This window comes from Carassius auratus, chromosome 47 (genome assembly GCF_003368295.1).
Source record: "Carassius auratus strain Wakin chromosome 47, ASM336829v1, whole genome shotgun sequence".
NCBI lineage: Eukaryota > Metazoa > Chordata > Actinopteri > Cypriniformes > Cyprinidae > Carassius > Carassius auratus.
Window position 1 is genome coordinate 11,607,625 of NC_039289.1, and position 24,174 is coordinate 11,631,798.

The 24,174-nt window shown below is 36.6% G+C and overlaps 1 protein-coding gene across 4 annotated transcripts in view; it reads right to left on the bottom strand.

Annotated features, from left to right (window-relative positions):
* The window catches only part of LOC113065112 (poly(rC)-binding protein 4-like), a 72,959-nt gene extending 49,021 nt beyond the window's left edge, over nt 1-23,938 (bottom strand). For 2 of the 4 annotated variants that reach the window (XM_026236309.1, XM_026236310.1), the window contains exon 1: nt 22,471-22,601. The gene's annotated coding sequence lies outside the window, so the exon portion shown is untranslated. Of the gene's footprint in view, nt 1-22,470; nt 22,602-22,726; nt 22,804-23,707 lie in introns of those variants that run through there. The other 2 variants (XM_026236307.1, XM_026236308.1) reach the window with 2 other exon arrangements.
* Between the last annotated feature and the right edge of the window lie 236 nt (nt 23,939-24,174).

The window sequence follows — 24,174 nt, forward strand, 5'->3', positions numbered from 1 at the left end:
AAAATAGAGGTACTTCCAAATGCAATATATATATATATATATTTATTATCAATCCCTTGATGCATAAAAATGTAAGCATGTTTTATTGTGCCCTCTTTTAAACTATGGAAAATGTTAGTTTTTTTTTTACCTCATTTATTGTGTTCTCATTTATTTACTGATACAGTTGAGTAAACCTTTTATTTTCCTCCTTCTCTCTTCCTTGTCCTTCAGGTTAAGGGATTGTGAGTATGTATTGGTTGTCATTTGAGAGAAACGCCTATCTGGACCTTTGACCTCTGTCTGAGTTGAAGGTCATTAAATCAATCTGTCACTTTACTCTGGTTCCACATGATCATGATGATGCAAGCAACCCGAGAAGCCACTAGAGATGCTGGGATGGGGGTGAGGAGCGCCATGATCAATAGTTTCAGGTTATGGATACTTGCATTACTCACTGCTTGCTTACGGGAATGCTCTATGTCTGATAAACCCCTGCAGTGTACACTGCAGATCAGGGCATAGATTCTTTTCATAAACATGCAAATGGTAAAATATATATATCAAATATTTAGAGATTATAAAATAAAATTAAGGGGAAAAAAGCATATATAAACATAAAATAATTCTATTATGATCAGTAGCTGGACTGCAAGTAACATAGACAAAAGTTTAAATAATATAAGATTAAAAAACAAGTTTGCCATTTTTGAATACTGGTATGATACATTTAATAATAAAGTTTAAAAGATGATTGAAAGTATGATTAATGATAATAATAATAATAACAACAAAATAATAATACAATTCTAGATGCATTTATTAGCCAATTTATGAACATAAAATACCATTAGATGGATAAACCAAATACTAAAATACTATCATAACATAGTAATTAATCATAAATAAATAAATGCATAGGTAGAACATTTCTAAACAGTTAAAAGGTGTGAATTTAAAAATAAATAAATAAATAGATAAATAACTAAAGTTTATGATTTTTGTTGACAAACGTAGGATTTTTTTTTTAAATACAGTTTAAAATGTGTGAACGTTTAATAATAATAATAAAAATAATACAATTATAGATACATTTATAATGGATGTATACGCATTAAATACTACAGAATCTGAAACAGGGTTGGCATGTAACATAGCAGACAATAGTTCATCTACTAACACCGATCTCACAAAAAGCATATAATTTGTTCCTGTAATACTTTACAAAAAAAGTAATGTGACATCTAGTGTTGCTTTCGTCAACGAAAATTATAAATATTGTCATCAACGAATTTTTATCACGTGACGAAAATGAGCCAAGATGCAAACGTAAGCGCTGGTCATGTGATGATAACTATACTTAAATGTAGAATGCAATACTGTTGACGAATAAAAACGAGACTAAATGTGGTCCACAAAATAAAAACTATGCTAAAATGTCTCTTAATTTTCGTTGATCAAAACAAAACGTAATAACATCATTTTATCGCGTTATTACTATTATTTTGCAGTATTTCTGTTTCCGGAGTCTCACTTCAGGGTCTGCATCAGGTCGCACTGCGATGTCACTTCCTCAAGCCCCGAATCGTGGTATTTTTTTAGAAGACGACAACTAACAAAGATAAGTTGGACACAGAGAAAGGGAGCGATGTGTGTACTTCTAACATGTTTGATTGGTAAAATAAATGTTGTCCATTCTAATCAGAGAGTCTTTCTTGTCTGGAATGGATGTTTTCTTGAGTTTATAAGGTAACAGCAATATAATAAGATATATATATAATGGTTTTGTCTATACTACTAGGAGCTTATATTATATTGACTGGGTTAAGTAGAATTGCATTACTAAAAAAAAGAGCCTAAATACAATTTTCATTGACTAAAACTAGACTAAAATGTCATCAGTTTTCGTCGACTAAAACTAATCAAGGATAATTCTGACTAAAAGAAGACTAAAATGCTCAGACTAGACTAAAAAGAGTATGAATGTGACTAAAGCTAATAAAAACTAAAATGACAGCTTCACACAAAGACTAGACTAAAACTCAAATTAAAACAGGTCGCCAAAAACAACACAAGTGACGACTCACTCAAAGAGCCAGAAGAGGTTTAGCAAGCTTTTTAACAGGACCTTGTGAGACTTGGGCAGAAAGATACACTTATTAATTAGCATAGATTTTGGAATATCCCTAAGCAAGATAAATGTGTAGATTAGAGGCGTGGCGTTTCTCATCTGTACTAGTTATCACACAGGCCGGTGAGGCGATTCTGTTCCCTGCAGAGACTCGTGACGAGTGTCTGTGGAGATTCAAAGGTTAAGAGCAGGATAAGAGTGGATAAAGAACTCCACTGGATTGGGGTAAGACTTTCAAAGAGTAAAGATAAATAAAAAAATAACGAGTTTTCTACAGTGGCTCCCAATGATCTCAGCACAACTGATAAACTAATCCTGACCTGAACTTGGACTCGGATCATTTTAGTCACGTAAACTCTGTGGAGGATTAAAGGTAGAGGATGTGAAGAGTACAGAGAAGAATGAAAGTCAGAATAAGTATTTAATAATTTAGGTTCCCTAACAACATCTCTCCTAGCATTTTTGTGGAAGACTTTTTTGGAAAAAAGAAATGAAATACCCAGTCTAGTGTTTTCAAGTTGCTCTGCAGTGGCAATGGTGTTCAAAATGGTGTTAGCGCATCGATGTTGTACTTGCTAGGTTGGTTTGAATTGTTTTTAGCATATTGTTGTGTATTACTTTGTGCATTTCATAAAGGTGTTCAGATTGGGTTTTAGCGGTTTCTAGGTTGTTCTAAATGTTTTTGTTGTTTTATGTTGATACACAGTTGCTGATTATTGCTAAGGTGTGCTTAATGGTTTTTATTTTGCTATGCAGTTGCTAGTGAGTTCTGAATGGTTTTTAACATAGTTTCCCAATTGTTAAGGAGTTCTGATTGGGTTTTAGTGGTTTCTTAGGTGTTCTATATTATTTTATGGATGTTCTGAATAGTTTCTTATGAGACTAAATCAAAAAGCCCATACAAAGTCCCTCTTTTAATGTAAAAAAGGGATTTTTCATATGTTTTAACGTCCAAATACAGATGTTCAAATCCCTACATCAAGTCAGCAAAATGTAAACCAGAGTTCCCCGTCCTTTCGTTCTTCTGCTTTCCCTTGATTTGTCCGTCACCTGATCTCTGAATGGCTCCAGTAAATGTAATGAGGACACGTTACGGATATGTACATTTTGTCCTTGCACCTAAATTGGTCGTAATTTGAGCCGAGCTGTTCTTCATCCGATTATATCCGCAAGTCTCTGTTTTTTGGCTCCTGTGTTTTACCAGCCACTAAAGAGTCAGACGGCTAACATATGTAATATTATTTGGCAATCGGAAGACAGTGCGTCATGATATTTCTGTAGCCTGCCCGAAACCCTGTGACGATGGAGATAGGGGAATGAAAGAGTAATATTTGAGTTGCAGGAAAAGACATCTCCATCTGGCTCTGACTGATCCCTGGATGAACTCGAGGCCTGTGGAGTGGTCAGGGTGGAAATTAAAATGCAGGTACACGGATGTCAAGATCCCGCTCTTCAGAACATGCATCCACAGGACTGAGTCAGAATTGTATGGCTTTCATTTCGTTTTATTTGAATTGTGTGTCGTCGGCACATAGAAGAGATGACTATGTGCACTGAACAGTCATTGAGTTACTCAATCTAACTATATATATATATATATATATTAGGGCTGTCAAAAATAGCGTGTTAACGGCGTTAATTAGTTGTTTGTTGTTAATTACGTCAATTTTTTTAACGCATTTCATGCATGCGCAGTGCGAAAATTACAGCTGTTTGGAAAAGCATATGCATTTTTACTTGGTTTTACTGGCACTTGAAGCCTTCAGAACGTGAAAATATCGATCCTAAAGTATTGTGACAGAGCAAATGAACACCTCCCAAAAACAAGAGTGCCCAGAGGGGGCGCATGTTTGTGTTTCTGAGTTCATTCTTTCAAATTTCTCTATGCATAATTTCATAGATATGTGGCTATATTTAACCACTGGTTCACCTAAAACACTTACACTATCTGTAGTTAAATGGCATGGTTTGATATAGTGCTCAGGTAAATTTGATCTAAGTAAATGTTAAACTTTTGAAATTCAGAAAAAAAGAACCACATGATGAAACAATACATGAAAATTATGTATATGTGTCCTGTTATTTATCTTTTGGTATGCATTTCAGAAAAAAAATGGTTAGGATTCAGGTGTAATTGCAAATAGTGAAAATTCTGATTAATTTGATAAAAATGTTTAATCATTTGACAGCCCTGATATATATATGTATCTATAAGCACTGAATAAAGTTAAAAATTAAAGTAAATTAATGACCATTACAAAGATCTTAAATGGTCCTAAATTTCAATTTCTCACATGCTGAGCTTTAATTGAAGTGCCCCATCTGTATATTTACTCTAAAGTTAAATTGTGTTCTGGTTACTCTTCTTTCAAGACTCTTTAAATACAAATGTACACATTATGCTGCATTCACCCACTGAGCAGAGGCAGAGCTGGGCCGTAACACCTATTCATTAATGCTGGAGCGACGCCACACCAATAAAACACCCGAAACCGGTGCTTAAATGTGGGCTCATCCATGGATTCTCTGCAGTGAATGGGTGCCGTCAAAATGAGAGTCCAAACAGCTGATACAATATAAGTCCTCTACCCATAATATTGCTTTTCCAAAAAATGTCAAATAAAAATAATCAATTCTGAATCAGGAGAGAAATATGCACAGATCAAGCACAGTTCAAAACAGTCCAAAACATTTCGAAACAAAAATTGGTGTTCGAAAACAACAGGAGATGGACTTTTCCACTGGAGGAAGCGTTATTATTGATTACGGACTCGTATTTTGTCCAGAAGTGACAGTTCAAATGACTTAATGATGGATTTGTTTCTTACAAACATACAGATTTTGTCTTCGCACGACATTCACTGATGGACTGGAGTGGTGTGGGTTGCTTGTGGATTACTGTGATGTTTGTATCAACTGTTTGGACTCTCATTCTCACGGCACCCATTCACTGCAGAGGAACCAGTGCTGAGCAAGTGATGTAATGCTACATTTCTCCAAATCTGATGAAGAAACACACTATTTCGGATAGCCTGAGGATGAGTAAAAAACTTTTTGGGTGACCTACTCTTTAAAAACCCCAAAGACAAAACGTAATTAACAAACGTTAATTAAACAAACGGGCACAAAACTGATTGTAATTCTTGTTTTGTAAGGCCGGAGTAAACTAGGACACTTAACAGCAAGCGATCCAAACTGTCTAGACCACCAGTTGTATAATCCATCACGGCGGTAATCCAAAAACCAAATCTCAACACTAGCGCTCGAGCAGAAGCAGCCAGCTCTCTAATGAGAAACTATCTCACGGCTTCAACAAGGGCTTTGTGTTGGGCTCTGGGAAGCCATGTGTGGAAGAAGCTCATCTGAAGCCACTTGTATACTCAAAACACGAGGCAAATCCTCCATGCTATTCTCTTCAGGCGAGAGGCGCATGTCGTGGCAGGTATTCAAAGCTATTCCTCAAACCACGGCCGTTCATCTCACCTTAAACGCTTACTGGGACATATGACCTTTGAGTCTAATCCCAGGCAGCATGTTCGGTGGTCACGCTCGAGGTGACATGCAGGACCTGTGAGTGTCATAATAAACCTTGTTACAACTGGGCGCTACGTATGGGTGACATGTGTTTTAAAACACGCAGTCAAGATAATGATAAAGAAAAGCAGCGATGCCTGCCGTGACGGTAAGGTAACGCTTGTTCTGTCAGCTCTCAACTAGCTTAAGCATCTACACGCTGAGATATATAATATACCAATATACAGTTATCAGCTGATATTATAGATTGCCCCCATTTATTGCATTATTGCTGATGATATTTAATCTCATTCCAGTAAATGTATCAATTTATGCACAATATACTTCGCATAGTATTTATATGATGCATCTTTAGAGAAAAGGCCATCTGAATTGAGTTAAATGGAATTTTATATAATTTTTAAACATATAGATTTATACATTTTGTTTAGTCTGTTATTATAATCATTTATAATTGCATACAGTTGCTATTGCGGATTACTGTTCATCTGTATTTCTATCTATATTTTGATATATTTTATCATTTTAAATGCATCCGTGTATATAAACACACATGATAACATTAAGTATATTCTAAAAGTTAATAACATTATTATTATTATTATTATTATTACTACCATCAAGAATACATTATTTCAAATGTATTAAATAAAATATTGCAAAATAGAATTGATTAAGAATTACATTCCCATTCTAAACACATCTTATAGTTTTAAATACAATTATTATTATTATTATTATTATTATTATTATTATTATTGAAATACTTAATTAAATAATTAATTAAAACATCACAAAATAAATAAAGATCATCATGCATTTATTATATTAAATACATATTCTACACAATACACATCCTAATCCTAATTTTAATAATAATAAATAGTATTAGAAAGTTCATTAAACATTAGAAAATAAGATTTATAATGTATTTCATTTAATAAAATTCAACACAACCTATAATTTAAAGCATATTATTATTATTATTGTTATTAACGACAACAATATATGTATATATATTCAAATAATACATATTCTTACATTGAAAATAAAAATTAAATAAATACAAATAATTAGCTAATCTCAAAATAAATATATTTTTTTTAATTTGATAAATTATAAGGCAGGATTTAAAATATTAGATTTATGTTCATTCATTATTATTACAACTGTAGTATTGTTAGTAGTTTTAGTTCATTTAGACAAAAATTATTTTTAATTGAAATTATTTTGGATTTAGTTTGAGGAATTTTAATATAATTTATCGGCAACCAAAACATGCATTTTAATATTGACACATCTCTACACTTACTAGTTCAAGCAGGTTAACCGGCCTCACCAGGTTTTATCAGTTAGCAGCACTTTCTACCAGCTAACTAAGCAGTCACCAACAACAAAATGCCTTTTCATCAGGCAGAATAAGTGTCCAAAAATAATACCTGAAGGCTTCAAATTGAATTGGGCAGAAGCAAGTGTTTAACATTCATCACTGACTCTGTGAACGACACTTCAAACCTTCGATTAATAGTCAAATGTCTCATGCCATCCATCCAGATTTGTGACGGTCCTTCAGGAAGAGATGACTTCACATCAACACCCTGTGGACGACTGACAGCGAGCCAACACGCATCTGACCTTTAGCCCTGTGGGAAATCACACCGCGGTGAACGAGGCTAAGAGCATTAACAACCGAAGCTGCTCTTAGATTAGCTTTTTCTGGACGAGATTGGTCTCCGAATACAGGACTTTGGTCTTTCTGTCTGTCACAACTGCAGATTCCCGTGCAGATTTTCTTTTTCCAGGGCACATCCCATCTGTCTGTCATTGTGATGGACAGATGCACAGCTGGGAGAAGCGGGAAGGAGGAAGAATACGGTGGAAATAGACAGATCTAGGATGCATTGAAAGTAATTAACATGCACGCGGATAGGCTACATGTCCTTAGTGAATGGTGACACCTGCCAGCTTCTTTCATTTGCATACAGGATATCTTCAAAGCACCAATCGCTATCGAAGACACAAACTTCTTTTGTCCTCCATATACTTTCTGTAAGGACTGGGTGGTTGGACCCAAAATAGATCTAATAAACTCAACAGAATAGGTTGTGAGATTTTTGCTTGATCAAGAAATGTGCCAACTGAGTAAGAACAATCATTTGAAATATATTTCTTGAAAAAATCTTATACAGTTTTGCTTAAAATTTATATTGTCTTAATGTTTAGATAAAAAATGTAGCCAATGAAATAATTATTTTAATGATATGACCAGTGTATATACATTATATACACAGTATACATTACTCCTATTCTTATCTGAAGAACACATTTATTTATTTATTTGATTATTAAACAATAATAATAATTTTTATTTTATTTATTTATATAATTGCTCATTATTATTATTATTATTATTATTATTATTATTATTATTATTATTATTATTTTGTTTACTTAATAATAATAATAATAATAATAACAATAATAATAATAATAATAACAATAATAATAGTTATTATTTTTATTATTATTATTCATTTAAAATAAACTGAAACATTAATAAAAAACATTATTGTTATTATTATTATTATTATTTATTATTATGTTTATTTATTCATATTTCATTCTATTTTAAATTGAATAAAAAATAAATATAATGGCAATAAGTAGTAGTAGTATTTAAAAATAAACTGCATTACAAATACATTTTTTTTTATTATTTATTCAATTTAAAATAAACTGAAATATGAATAAATAAACAAAATATGAACAATAGTAATACTTCTTATTTACTTACAACTTATTTACTTATTCTGATTTATAGAGTATTTGTCAATAATAATAATAATAATAATAATAATATCAACAAACACATAGCATATGTATTTAGTAAAACAGCACCACAGACATACTATGGTATAAATGGTAGAGCAGAATCTCTCCCCAGTAACACATTTCAACCGTCGCCAGGTAAACGCCGTCATACCTCAAAGCCCTTCTCTGCTTGTTTTGGCACAGCTATAAACTGCATCCGACTGAATTTCAGAAGTCGTTGTCTCATGGTTAGAAAGAAAAAAAAGAAAAGGAACACACACAGTGAGGGAGAATGAGCTTCCATCTTAAAATAGCACAAGCCCTGTTAAATATTTTAGGCACTCGGCAGACAGAAAGAAGGGGGAAAAATCCCTAGCCACAAACAAAAACACTCTAGCATTGAATGATTAACATCTAGTCTTGAATTATAAGTGTATGAATGCATTAAGTGGGCTTTGACTGATCTGCAGCGATGAAGCTTTCGGCCCATAAATCCCTCCAGCTCGGCCCGGGCCGGCTCTTAAAAGCAAATGCTGTTATTCAGGTGCTGGCTTTGTGGAAACTAGGAGCTTGGCGAAACAAAGTGAGATTAGCCAGTGCTAGGAAAAGCAGGCCACTTTTAGCAACGGTTAGCGGTTGCTACTGTCACGCCAGCAACAAACGGCTTAGCGCGGGGTGGGAGGACAGGGATGGGGGAACCTCCGAGAGCTTGCCACTTCTCACCCACTCATAACCACCTATGACATTCCTTCAAAACCGCCCATAGCACCTCTGAGAGATTCAGAGGCAATGGGCGTCAGGGTCTTTCATGGCAAGCAGAGTAAAGCGGGAGTGGAGGGGTGTCTGATCAAAGCCAGCGAGTGCTAACCAGCCTCTAGAATGATAAGCAGCTCAGTGCCGAGGTAAAGAAATGCCGCATGCCGCAGAGAAACACAAACGCTGTGTAAAAATAAAAGTGCATGCTCAAATGCAAGTGTGCCGGTTACACAGCTCACTGCCGCAAGGGTACTTTTTTGGCGCATATTTCTTTAAAAGTAAAGTTTTTACTGATTAAATACAGTATGAGTTCCTGTAGCGCAAGTGGTAGAGCATTGCGTTATCAAGCGTAAGGTTGTGGGTTCGATTCCCTGGGAACACATGATAGGTAAAAATTGATAGCCTGAATGTACTGTTAGTCGCTTTGGATAAAAGCGTCTGCTAAATGCATAAATTTAATTTAATTTAAATAAAAGTATTGTAAGAGTGAGTGATACTCCATTAGGACAGCTACACTGTACAAATATTTTCAAAGTCCTATAAATATTGCAATAATGTTTATTTTATTTTTTTATCATCTATATATATAATACACGTACTCCTAACGTAAACTGTTTCACGTTGTGAAATTATTGCAAGTATTTGAGTCACAAACATAAAATACTGATTTAACATTGATGCTATTTGCCTGAAAACTGTTTTTTGTGAAAATACACTTAAAGAGACAAGGCCAGAAATGGTGGACAAAATGGGGATAGAACTATCCCGTTCTGTCCTGCGGAGCCCAAGCTTGCGTCTCTCCTGTAGTGAGATTTATTTGCCTATTCCGGGAAAGAGAAATTCGATTATTTCTGAGGACTGTGCAGGGTACGGCCTTGATCCTGTCCTAGATGCCTGCTGCTAAAACTAAGCCGGGGCGCCATGACAGTCCCATCATCCCACCAGCACGGGAGCCGCTAAACCCTTTACTAAACCTCACCCTGTTTATAAACCTTAAATCAAACTAGGTCAGACCAATTGATTTATTTTACAGAAACCTAGAGGGCTAATAATAGCGATTAGCTTGTATTTTAGCGTAACGAGTAGGTGGGGACGGAAACGAGTGCTGGTGGAGCCACAAGGGTGGATGATTATATCTTCAAAACGAGTGCAGACGTCAGCTGCAGGGCTGTCTCATCCCTAATTCATACTGACACCACATCCTCTGCGATACATAACGGAGAGATCTGTGCAGTAATTACCAGCGCAGACATGTATATTCAATAGAAAACAAGGAGGTGAGAAAACAAGAGAGAGAGAGAGAGAGAGAGAGAATAAGGAAAGCAATAAGGCGGAGGATTTTATTGCTCAAATGTTGTTCTTGTATAGCTCAGGAGACATTATAATTCTCAGTTATGTTCACTTAAAGTCAACATGAAATCGAAAATTGACCATGTCTGTGTTCTTTATACATAATTTACTCATGTTATTCCAGACCTGCATGACTTTCTTCAAAAAAGAAGATGTTTCAAATAATGTTTCAATGGCTTTTGTCCAAGCAATGACATCTGAAATAAAAATGGACTTTTACTATATGGATAAAAACATGCAGAGACATTTTTCTAAATATATATTTTTTGTTTTCCACAGAATAAAACACATTTTGTGGTAAACTATAGTAACCCTAAGCAAGAGTCTCTATTTTCTCTCCATTTAAGTTGCACTTCCGTCTAGAAGAAACAATTGTGATGTTAAAGAGATATTTGTGATTTTGTTCTTTCCTACGGATAGAATTATTGTATTTTTTGAAGTTTAGTTTCACTTCCGTCTAGAAGAAACAATTGTGATGTTAAAGAGATATTTGTGATTTTGTTCTTTCCTACGGATAGAATTATTGTATTTTTTTAAGTTTAGTTTGCGTTAGTCATTCCTGATTGCTAATGTTAGTATGTGGCAGGTTGCATTAAAGGGAAGGGCATTCAAATTCTAGAGAGCATTTGACTAGACTAAAGTTTAAGTACAATACGATTCATCAGTATTTTAAATCCATTTTTAAATGTCTCGTAGGACTGTCTTGTGTCTGTCGATCTTGACTCAGATTCGATCCTCTTCAGGTCTCTGTCTTGACTCAAATTCGTTCAGTTTGTGGTTTCTGTCTTGACTCGGACTCAACCCTCTTCTGGTTTCGATTTTGATTTGGACGCAACCAATTTCTGGTCTTGGTCTTAACTTGGAACTGATACTCTTCAGGCCTGTGTCTTGACTCTTGCTCAACCCTCTTCTGGTCTCAACCTTGACTCTGGCTCAGCCACCTTCTAATATCATTCTTGATTTGGACACAAACCATTTCTGGAGTCCATCTGGTTTCTGGTTTCTGCCTTGACTCCGAATCAAGCCCCTTCTGATTTTGATTTGGACTTGACCCATTTCTGGTCTTGGTCTTAACTTGGAATCAATACTATTCTGGCCTATGTCTTGTAGGGCTGGGTACCGAACTTCGATACCTTTATGGTATCGAACGAAAAACTTCGATACTATGAGTATCGAAAAATAATTTATCTTACGGTGCCAAATTTCGGTTCCAAAATCCAAGCGGCCGGGTTTTTTTTTGCTGAGCGGCTCTGTCTATGTGAGCTTGTAGCATACATGCATGTAAGGACCCAATTTCGCCGTGATTGGCTGTCCACCACCACGTGACGTGACGGGGAGGATTTCTGAAGATACTCACAGTCACACAACACAACTGTAGTTGTTTTTTCTAAAAACGTTACCGGCTACACTTTATAAAAGTGGATGCCGAGTCAGCAAAGTGCAACATATGCGATAAGAGTATTGCAACAAAAGCCGGTGTTAATGAAGCATTTGTTTGGATGAGTGTTTTGCCCTCCCTCCCTGTTTAGTTTGGTCTACTCGATGCGTATCTTGAAACACGCCCCCTTTCACGTCGTCTAAAAAACAGAGAGAGACAGATTTATCCGGTACAGCGAATTTCTCTAAGCAGTAGGCCACTGTATACGTTCACTTAAAACATAACCGACTGTGTTTACGAGAATACTTGCAGAGACAATTATTTTGATTTAATTGTGTGTGTATGTGTTCATTCAGAAGTTACGATACGCGAAAGATGAATTCATTCTCTGTACGTGCATTGTCTGAAATGCTGCTCACAGCGCGTGCTTTGAATGAGTGAGCACAAGATCCGAACGCGCACGAATTGTTTAAAATGCTTGAATCAGCAATATTTAGAAACAAATGCAAACGATCGGCCATGATCTGTTTCACCCCTGCAAGTGAGTGAACAACGCAAATCAAGATAGGAATTTTACATCACTATTCACAATAGCACATCGGACTGGAAAACACAATAGCCCCGGGATGTCAGGATAGCGATTTTAAGAGCCCTGCACCTCAGATCTATCAAGTTTGTGAAACACTGTTTTCGTCAAACAAAATAAATGATTATTTTAAAAGATTGACTCAAAAGAATCATCGGTTCACTAATTGGATCATTAACTTTTATTACCGAGCCAAAGATTATCTATTATTAAACATCTTGAATGAATAAAGACGTCAAGTTCATCTGTAAAGCACATAAAGCTATCGTTTGAGTTTATAAACTTCTACTTCATGCATGATTGATATGGATCTGCTAACTGAATGCAAAGTGTGAGTTCTAGAAGAATATTTGTGTCTTGATGAGCATGTATCCCTCACTAGGAGTCGCTAAATGAACAGCTGCTGTTCTTTTGTTTTCTTCTTTTTTAGGATCAGTTGCCCTATTGGTTAAAATCACCAAACTGTATACTTAAATATTAAATTAATGACATCAAAACAGGGGTGTTTGCGTTATGATGTGGTGGGCTGCTGTGGGCCAGAAAGTCCAGGGCAACTTTTTGGTCCCAGTCTGCCCCTGAATGATGCACCCCTATCCAAAAAGCACAACCAGTTGTATTAATAATGTTATCCTGAGTGTGAAGTGTTACCAGAATTTGTTTTAATTAAGGTGAAAAATAAAAGTTTTGTGTTTAATGTATTTGTGCTGATGTTGAAATGGATTTTAAAATATATGGTATCGAAAAAAGTATCGTTAGAAACCGGTATCGAAACTGAGGTATCGAAATTGGCACCGGATCGAAAGATTTTGAACAATACCCAGCCCTAATGTCTTGACTCGACCATCTTCTGGTTTCGGTCTTGACTCGGACCCAAACCATTTCTGGAGTCCATCTGGTTTCTGCCTTCTGCCTCGACTCCGAATCAAGCCCCTTCTGATTTCGAATCAATACTATTCTGGCCTATGTCTTGACTCGACCATCTTCTGGTTTCCGTCTTGACTCGGAATCGACCCTCATCTAGTTTTATTCTTAACTCAGACTCAACCCTCTTCTAGTTTCGGTCTTGACTTGCACTTAATCCATTTCTGGTCTTGGTCTTGCCATGGAATCGATCCTCTTCAGGTCTGTGTCTCGACTCGGACTCTGCCTTCTTCGGGTCTCGGTCTTGTCTCTGACCCAACACGTTTCTGAACTTGATCATATCTCTTCCCTCGCCTGGTCTTAGTCTCGACTCAGTCTTGACCAGTCTCTTTTGGATCTGGCTCCTACTCAGGTCTCTGCCTGAACTCAGACTCAAATAACCTGGACTTGACTACAACACTGTCAAAATTGTTTTTTAAATGGACGGATTTGTGCTTTGGAGCAACAATCAAATCCCAGAGCTCTACGAAAAGATGGGAGAAAGAAAAGCATGATGAAGAGACAGATAAATTTGAGCAGTCGGCTGTTTCCTTTACACCAGCTGGATTGAGGTTCACAGTCAGCAATGCTTCAGTCTTGAATTTTCCACCCAGCAAAGCCCTTTCTCTGCTCAGGATTGCAACTGCCGCATCTTTGCACTACAAATAAGTCCAGATATTGGCATTTCCAAGAGCTTTTCGGAGACGTGCATGTCACTTCCTGCCTCGGTAATTTATGGTAGGCCTCTCTCGCTCTCTTTCTCTCACTGCTTGAGAGATTTCTGCCCAGTTTTCATTATTGAAAAGGGCCACCCTCTTTCCTTGCCTCCCCTCCCTCCCCATCTCTTTCCTTATTAGATTTGCGATTCCAAGAGCACATTAGGATATTACATTCAAGATGGAAATGGATGCTGCCTGCCGACTTGGCAAGACTCCCCACTGCTGTCTCTCCTCACTCTTTCTCCTCCTCCTCACCGGTCTTGGACATCTCTCTCTGAATTGGTCCCCGCTTGTCGTGTCCTGCCATCTCTGCACCGAGGGTGACGGAGGCACAAAGCAGTCACTTGTGAGCAGGAAGAGATGGCGTGGCCGGCACAGTGGCTGCTCTGTCATCGTATGAATCATTCTGACGTGTTCGAGGATAAAGACGTGCTTGCATGCACCCACACAGCATAACACCCCCCTCTCGCGCCGCCTGAGGAGCATTCCTCATGACATGTGAGCTTCCATTATGGCAGCTCCTTCGCCATTGTTATTTATTTGACTTAGGGGAAACTGTCTCACAAACAAGGGCGTCATTTTCTGGAGAGATATAAGTCGCTTGTCGTCAGGGCAGAACACAAAGATGGAAGAAAAAAAATGTGCTGTACTGTTGTGTTAGAAGTTTAGGATTTTAGCATAATATTTCCAGTCTCTGCTGCCCCACAATGTACAGATCTTTTAGCATCTTTACATATTCCTTCAAATAAAATAATCAAGCAATATCTCCTTCTTCCTGTACTCGGCATATCAGTTTGACCTTATTTACAATGCCAACCCTTCTAGCTCGCAAGCCAAAAAACTTGACATTTATTGTAATCACCTTGGGTTCCCAATGATAGGTGACAATGACTGGTTGTATCCATAGGACATAAACTTCTAAATTCGCTGATGACTGCAGATGGGAGTTTTGCTTTTGGATTGCACAAACAAATCCACCTCATTGAAACTCAGGAGATGCAGTGGGGCTCCGGACTCGGAAATGAGCAGATGATGGGTTTTAAATAATAAAGCACTTGAGTGCTTCTGCGATATTCTTTACGACCAAGTGAACCATTCAGATGCTTGTTCAAGAGCCAAGGCATTGCTTGACATAATAGTGCGCTCAAGCGTGAGCTGGAAAGGCCGAATAATGCATGGAGGCTTATTTAAAATAAAAGGCACACTTAAAATTTTCTTTCTTTCGATGAGACGTACTATTTGACCTAGAACTTGCTCAAAAGTTGCACATAAGATGTTTAGCAGAGCATGCTCTTGTTCAACTTTATTACGTGGAAGCGCTTCTTTAATGGCTGCTCGCATGCGGCGTCTAGCTTCGGTCTCCTCTGAAATAGAAATCCTCTGCACAGTCGACCAATATTTGTCAATGATAGCAATATTTTTAATTGTTGGAGAATAAAGACAGACAGCTAGATAGATATGACTAGTAATAGTTTAGATTGAAGTAAAAAATTGCTAAATATATATTATATCATTTGTTTAAAAAATGAGCTAAATTATATAATTTTGCATTTTATAACCTGACATTTACAGCTAAAAATCTACAAAAGTATTTATAATAAATTATATATTTGTATATTTTCACAACATTAATATTAATATAAATATATTGATTATAAATTCATAAAATATTGATTAATTTTATTAATATTATGTTAATATATTAGCGACTGCTGTTGGATAACAGATTAACAAAAATGATTTAATGAAAAAAAGAATACTCCTGTTATGATTCAACAATGAATGAATCATGACTTTAGGGAAATATTATATTTATAATGTATAATTCATACGTTTCCCTGTGTCATCAGACAGTAATGCGTTTCATCTAAAATTGCAGATTTTGGCTTATAAAATTCTCAAAATATTTATTTATAAAATAGGTTGCATATTAAAATATAAAATGTTCTAAATATATAATATTAAATAAATAATCTACCATTAATTCTAATGTCCTACAAAACACGACCTAGTTGTTTCAGAAGCGGAACAGTGTTGCTGAAAAGTTGCAAAGCATTTGGAAAAAGACGCTCCAAATCAATCACAATAAGACCAGAAACGCATGAATAAATAAGGTCAATTTTGAGCTGACATCCACTTTAACATCCTGCTATTAAAGACCATACCTCCCTCTTCCCTTCTGCTATATTCTCATGTTTGCAAGACACTATTTTCACTTAGCTCAAATGCCAAAAAGCGTTCATTCTCCTATCCTGTTTCCGCAGTCAGTTATTAACCTGTAACCTTTCAGTCTAATGGAGGATTGCAGCTCTTCCCTATGCGCTTAGCCGTCCCTCTGAGGATACAGAGTGCTTTCGGCACTCTTTTTTCTCCTCTCTCCCACTATCAAGACTCCCAACGAGTGGCGGATAGTCCAGAGGTCCCTCCCCACCTCGTTCGTTGAAGTACTACTTCAGAAAACAGCATTGTTTTACAGCTTTCCTCTTAATGTAAAGTCAACGTGGCATGGCAAGGTGTCCAAAAGGCTCAGGTACATGCATGCCTTTCTGGAAAGGACATCATTTGTGGCTGTGGTAGGTGAATAGTGCCTCTCATAAATATGGCTTGAGGGGAATCTCTCTGCGGAGAGTAGATAGATCCGCATTTGGGCTGCTGGGCTGGAGAGGAGCTGGTGTGTCAGGCACACCATGGCAATTGTCATGTGGTTGATTAAAATAGAAGGTGGCAGCAATTCAGTTTGGGGTAAACAGGTGTTTGATACACACGTCAGATTGATTATATCCCTAAAATCACCATGGAGAAACTTGGTGGTTGTCAGCAAATCCTCCCGGTTTGGAATTAATTACTCAAGCTTTATTAGAGTATCTAAGAGAGCGCTGGATTTCTCTCAGGACAGTTTTAAATCTATGGCAGCTTCACTAAACAAACACTCCAACAATATCACAATTTCACTTGCTTTTACATTTAAATTTACTGAAAAAAAATAAAAATAATAATAATAGTGATTTTGACGCATCAGTATTTTAAAGTGACAAATAATTCATCATAATATATATATTTACACAGTTTTATACAACATCATCCGTTCATCAGTTATCGCCCATAACATGACAATATGTTTATCAGTATTGGCTAGAAATGATATATTATTTAAAATAATATGTATATAATATAATTCATTAATGACTTTCTGTTTATAAAAGACAAAAAAAAAGGAGATATTTCGTAGAAAGTTCAGGCTACTCTTTTCCATTAATAGTGACCATCACTGTCGAACTCCAAAACATTTTAGTTTTATTTATATCCTGTTATAGTTTTAATTTATTACCTTGCAAATTTTACATTTTAGTTCAAATTCAAGTAATTTTGTTATGCTCTTCTGTCGACAAAATTACTAGAATATATTTATCCATTTTAATATTTCAGTTTGAGTTTCAGCAATTTTAGCACTTCAACTTCAACTTATTTAACCTACTAAGGTTTTTCAAGTTTCATCTAATATTTATATTTTATTTTACCAGTATTATATACCCTTTTAATAGTTTTACTTTTACTGTTCTAAACTAATCAAATTTTAGCTTAGCATTTTTTCCATTAATAAAACAATTATTGTTAGTTTTAGTTTACAATAGCAACCCTGCTCCAAAAATGACAAAAAGGGTTTAAACAAAAGTCTCATAATAGTGGTTCATGTGACTGGGATTGAACATGCAGAAGTGCAAATAAAATGAGTGCTTTTTTGACAATCTGTCACCACTATTTTCATTGTAAGGAAAAGAGCAGAGTGAACATTCTGCTAAACACTTTCTTTTGTGCACCACGGGTGAAAGTAAGTCAGTTTGTGAACTACATAAGCGGATGTTCATTTGTGGGTGAACAATTCCTTTCATTTTTTTTTCTCTTAACTAGCACTAGCTTGCAGCAGAGACAGGAACACGGTAATTAATTGAAGGACATCGTTAGTTGGAGAGATTCAGGGGAAAATATCTCACACTAATTAACATGTGTCTGCGTTTCAATTAACAATGACCTCAATCTCTCAGAAAGCAGACAAATAAGGGGAAGCTTGTCCGGGGCAGTGGGCTGCGTTTCGCGCATTCTGCTCGCTAGGCTAGCACACATGAAACAATACAAGTATTCTCTTTCTATGAAAGCACCGTTCTGTTCTACACAATCCTCGCTAACTCCAACAGTCGAAGGCAGTAAACCGCAAATATCTGTGCGTCCTTTTATTAAAAAACGACGTTGTTCTCTAACTTTTCACGAACAGGTCAAACGCGTCGCGTTTTCAGCTTTTTGATTGCAACCTTGCCAGCTGGCTTTGATACCGACGGGAATTGGAGAGATGGAAAAGAAACACGTCTTGATCTAAAAATTCTCAGAGCTCTCTTCCAAAGAAATATATCAAAGACGCTCGGCAAAAGTTGGTAGTGTGACATTGACAGTGGGCGAGGAAGGGGGGTGCTGTTTTGACATTGATGGGAGAAAACTTCGACTGAAGCAGATATGAGTGTCAAACAACATGCACAACGGAGAATCGCTTCTAAGTTTAGACACAATCTCAAGACAAAAGCAACAACCTTGACGCTATACGTTAGAAGAAATAGTGAGATATGATGTCCGTTTCTAATTAACATTCATTACTTTCCCCCTTTTTGTCAAAACCCTTATGCAATCTGAAAGATTATAGTCTTTGTTTTATTTGCAACTTCTAAAAATCTATTCATGGAAGTGCATAAAGCAAGATCTAAAATATCAAATAAAGCTTGAAAAGAGATACCGATGGCCCAGTCTGTCAAAAATAAAATTCATTGCATTTCCTATAAATGTGGCAGACAGGAAAAACATCCTTGTGTGCGCTGACAAATGTACTGTAGCTGGAGGAAGTGCTATAGGAGGAGAGTCTGGAGGAACAGTTGTTTCAGCAGCAAACACACTGTGACAGCAAGTTTGCTCTCTTTCTGCATGACTCAATGGATCTAATTTGTTTACTTCATAAGAGAGACGTTAAGCCATTATTATGCTATCAATCTGTCAATACACTGGTTTCTTTTTATTTCAAGGGACAGTTCACCCAAAACTAAAGTTCTGTCATGATTTATTCACCCTCACTTCATTCCAAACCTGTGTGCTGTATTTTCCTTGTTTTCTTTCTGTGAAACACAAAAGAAGAGTTTTTGAAGAATCTTCGTGTAGCTATTTTCCATATGGCAGAGTTAAAAAACGAACTAGAGGTGCGTCAATATTAAAATTCTGTTCGATACTGATAAAAGCCATAAATTATTTTCATAATTCATGTTATGGTCGATAATCGATAAATAGCTGATATTTTAAATACAATACCATTTTGTCTAAAAAATATATTGCATTATATAAATAAAAACTATAAACAAAACATAAAAAAAGATGCACTAATATTTACATTTTTTTGTTGTTGTTCTGGTCAATAACTGATAAATGGCTGATACAAAAATTCTAAGCTATTTTGTTCTAAACAAATAAATAGATCCCTTAAAAACTCCCTTTTATGTTATGAACAATAATCAATAAATGGCTGATATTAAAATTCAATACTAATTTGTCTTTATTACTGCACATACTGAAAGCAAAACGTTTAGATCAAACATGATATAAATAAATTAATACTTTAAATGTAACGAATGAAGTTGGCGTAAATATTCTAATATTGACCAATATATAGCCAATATGGTCTGAAACAACATTTCAAAAATAAATAAATGCTTTGTTTTGTTGTTGTTGTTTTTTTACTTGATTTTATCATACATATATTGGTCACACATCCCTCAAAAACAAAAATCCCTTATTTATTAAAATACTTGAAATACTAATAATAGGTCACTGAATATGTATTTTACAGTAGATATATACAAATTTAAATATTTATGAAATGTAGTAAAATAAAGTATTTGGTTGAACCGTTAGAAATAAATAAAACTGAGCTTGCTTGGCTATTATAACAAAAGCTTCGAGTAACTGGAAATATTTATAATTGTTTTTTTTGTGTGCAAATAACCAATCTTTTTGCAAGTTTGTGAAGATGTGATCACCACGTGCATAGGAAAGAGCTGCAAAATCTCTCCTTTTCTTTTCCACAGACAAAAGAAAGTCACATGATTGTTGGAACAACGTATAATGACTGAATTTTGTGCCTTAAAAGGCCCCAGTCGTATCAGTTTTGAGTCACATTTCATGCCAAGGGCCATGTTTGCTGATGCCAACATATTTGCAAGCGGTCAATATCTTCTCCGATCTTTTTTTAAACACAGAAACCGTGCATGATCAGCTCTGCCGCCACGCGCCCGAGGGCCTCGCGATGCACCACGTGCTGCGAACTCACCCCAAACAAACAAACGGCAGAGACAAGGGACAATTTGCATGAATCACATGCATGTCACGCTGACAAACTTAGCATCCTCACGTAGCGCCAAGAGAGCCTGCGCTCTTATCCTAAATGCTGGATTCCTCACAGGCGCCTGCAGTGTTTTTAGGGGGTTGGGAATCCGCGGTTGTTTTGTGGGGCTAAAAATAGTGTCGTAGATCAGAATGTTGAGGAGAAAAGCGCCTTGTGCAGATTAAACAGCAGTTAATCGCCTGTCTGCGACGCCGAATGCCATTGTGTGTTAGGTGCTTCAACGAGGAGGTCTGAAGAAGATCTTCCAAGCAAAGCCGCTATTGGTTTTGACTTTGTTTTGAAAGGATGTTTACACTTCATCCTCTTTTTTCCCCTCTTCTTAAGTCATTCATCAGTTTTTCCACCTCGTCATCTCCTCAGCCAGAGAGGCAATTTGTTTTCCTATGAACTTGCTTTGAGGGAATATCAGTTTGAGTTGGCAGGGGACTTCATCAAAGAACCAAAACCAATGTGCTTCGGTGCAGATTTGTCAAAAATGCAACGGCAACAATTACATGGCCGCGTCTTATTTTGTAATAGACATTTGGTAGAAATCGAGCTACGGACACGTCCCTGTACACCCTTTTAATACCCAAAGTTAACTTCAAAGCTAGTTTGTACAGCGAGGCAAAAGATCAGCAACAAAGATCTCTATTCAGGGCTTCGGAGAAGAAGAATTAGCTGCTCACATGCCAAACAGTTTAATACCATGAGCACAATGAGGTTTTTATTCTGCATAGATTCAGCAGCACTCAAGCTTTTACTTCATTTCTAGGTTATGGAGAATAATTGAAATAACAGCTCAACTCTATTATTCCACAAATGCCTTAATAATATTGGCAAATACATTACAGGGTATGCTTAATATATCAGGAGATCCACCTTTTACATTCAAATATTAGATAGATAGATAGATAGATAGATAGATAGATAGATAGATAGATAGATAGATAGATAGATAGATAGATAGATAGATAGATAGATAGATAGATAGATAGGTAGATTAGAGAGTGATGGAGTGAAGACAGGTTTGATTATGGATGAAAATGAGTCCCAAACTGAAGCGCTCTCCTGGATCAGTTCAATTACAAAGACGCTCAATCATTCAGTCACTGACCCGAGCTAATTCGTATTTGCAGTAATTGCAGGGGTCCGGCTCCCAGGTCAACCTGATCAATTAGAGCATCCCAAATCAAACCGGATGTCCAGAAGGGGTGATCACCCCGGACCTCTGGGCAGCTGGCCACCAATCTATCAATGAGCTTCAGTCCAGACCCAAACACGTGTCATCCATGTTAAGAAAGGCACACCAAACAAAGACCCCAAATAACTTTTTCGGGTTCTGTATTAAACCTTTATTAAAGAAACTAGAAACCAGTATGTTGATATGCATAATGAGCTTAGCCTACACAAACTTGCTTATGAAATCCAAACGTTGCGTCATAACCTTGCAGTGCTGGAAAGAGCCAATAAAGAATCTTCAGCTGGAGTGTAGAGATTTGAATTCGAAATCACTAGCCAGGCTTGGACCAGCTCTCACTTTGCATTGGCTTAATCAGATTGACTAGGTTAGAAATCGAAATGTATAAACCAACTTGGTCTCGATGAAAACTGCGCGTTATCTTAACTTAATCAGCACGTTAACACAGCTGCGAGGTAAACGGTTTCATAACACGTTCATTAAGGTGTAAACTTCGCCATTCCGATTCATACTAGTTGTTTGAAGTGTATTAGTGGTGCTGAAGCAGACCCGTTCACACCTGCGTTTGTACTGCTATAACAACAACAGCAGCAGCAGATAATTGTGATTGTGAACCATCTCTCACTTCTGACCAGAGCAGATTACAAATAGAAGCTATAAAAATACTACATGCATACAGGAAAAAGATAGCTGGCATAATAATGCCGTCTTACCTGGTAATAATGAAGTTGAATGCGCTGATAACACGATGCGAATTAAGATGATAGCCTACACTATATATTCCTCGCTGATGTCCACATTGTCAGTGTCAGGCGCTTACTGTAGAAGAGAGAAACCCCCGATGTCAGAGAGAGAGAGAGAGAGAGAGAGAGAGAGATGGGAAGAGGGAGGGGGTGGGCAAATGAGATAAGACCATCCTATCCAATTACAGAAGACAAACGAGGGTTAAAAAGAACAACAATGCACTACCATATGCCGAGGACAAAACGCACTGCTGTCTTCTTTTGAGCCACTGTCTTTTCTCGGTTATTTCATAAGAAATTTGTCTGGTATTTTGTTTCAAATATAACCCCATGATATTTGTGATGCAGTCAAAATGACGCGGGATGACAGAAAGATTCGATTCGACAGCGCGTGGGTGAAGGAGAAAAAGATTCGACTCCGTGCGAAGATCCGATTCGAGAGAATTTTGATAGAAAACAAAAGATTTCCTTACATTCAAAAATAACATTCGGTAGTCCGTGAACGAAGGATATAACAGACTCGACAAGTTCTATTTGACAGCGATTGACTAGGCTACAGAAAAAATAATAATAATAAATAATGCTGCACGAACCTTTGATTTGATAGTCATACGATTCGTTTCGATTAATCGTAAATCAAGATCAAGAAAGAACAGCAAACTGAGGCAAATGTGTTTATTCTTGTGATGATTCTGTATTTAGCAGTTTGTATGCCAGCCATTATCACTTCAGTAATGTAAGCTGACTCATTAACAAACCTCAAATAGGCTAAGTGTCACGATTATTCATATAAAAAAAACATGTATGAATGTAGCCTATGTTAAGCACTGCTTTATAATAGGCTACAATAACGCCTTTATAATGAACTTCTGCCTACCAGTCTCACATTTTGTGATCAAGTTGATCAACTTTACAGACCATTTTGCTTGCAGAATAGCCCTGATTTATAATTTTTTTATATATCTGCATTATGCATTATATTGATCAACATTTAATAGATTAATGAATAAATAACCTGACAAAATTGACATGTCCTAAGAAACACTGCCACCTTGTGGCAACACAACGTCTGCATATTAACAAACGCATACCTTTTGTCTCCAATTTAGAATTTGATATGTAATGTATATTTTTAAACATATAGGCCTATTCATGTCCAAAACACATTCATATACATGCAAATAAAAGCAGTTAGATGTAGACCTACCTGTAATTTAACCTTGTCACATAGCTCCACTTTCTCCCCACAGGTGCATGCACACAGACCGAGGCTGTTATTGGCAGTCTTTCTCCTTCTCTGGATGTTTTAATTAATTTCCCTGCTGTAAGAAATCATATAAAGTCAGCGGGAGCCTGAAGCTGTCTTCCTCGATATTCTGCGGTCTTGTAACAAGCAGCACAGGGCCACACGGGGTCGGAGAAATCTTTCATTCCAGCCAGTGAGAGATGAAGTGACCTCCTGTTGATTACAAAGCATCCCAGAACTCTGCTGCCGCACTTGTGCCAATGAATTACAAAGAAATGCGACGTACTTCATGCAGTCATACACAGTGCATATTTTAGTAAATGTCGCCTAATCACAATGTGTCTTTGTGGTACAGAAATTGTTCCACACCATTTGTAACTTAAGTATGAAAAGCTAATCTGTGCGTTGACCCGTCGTTCTCTGAATTA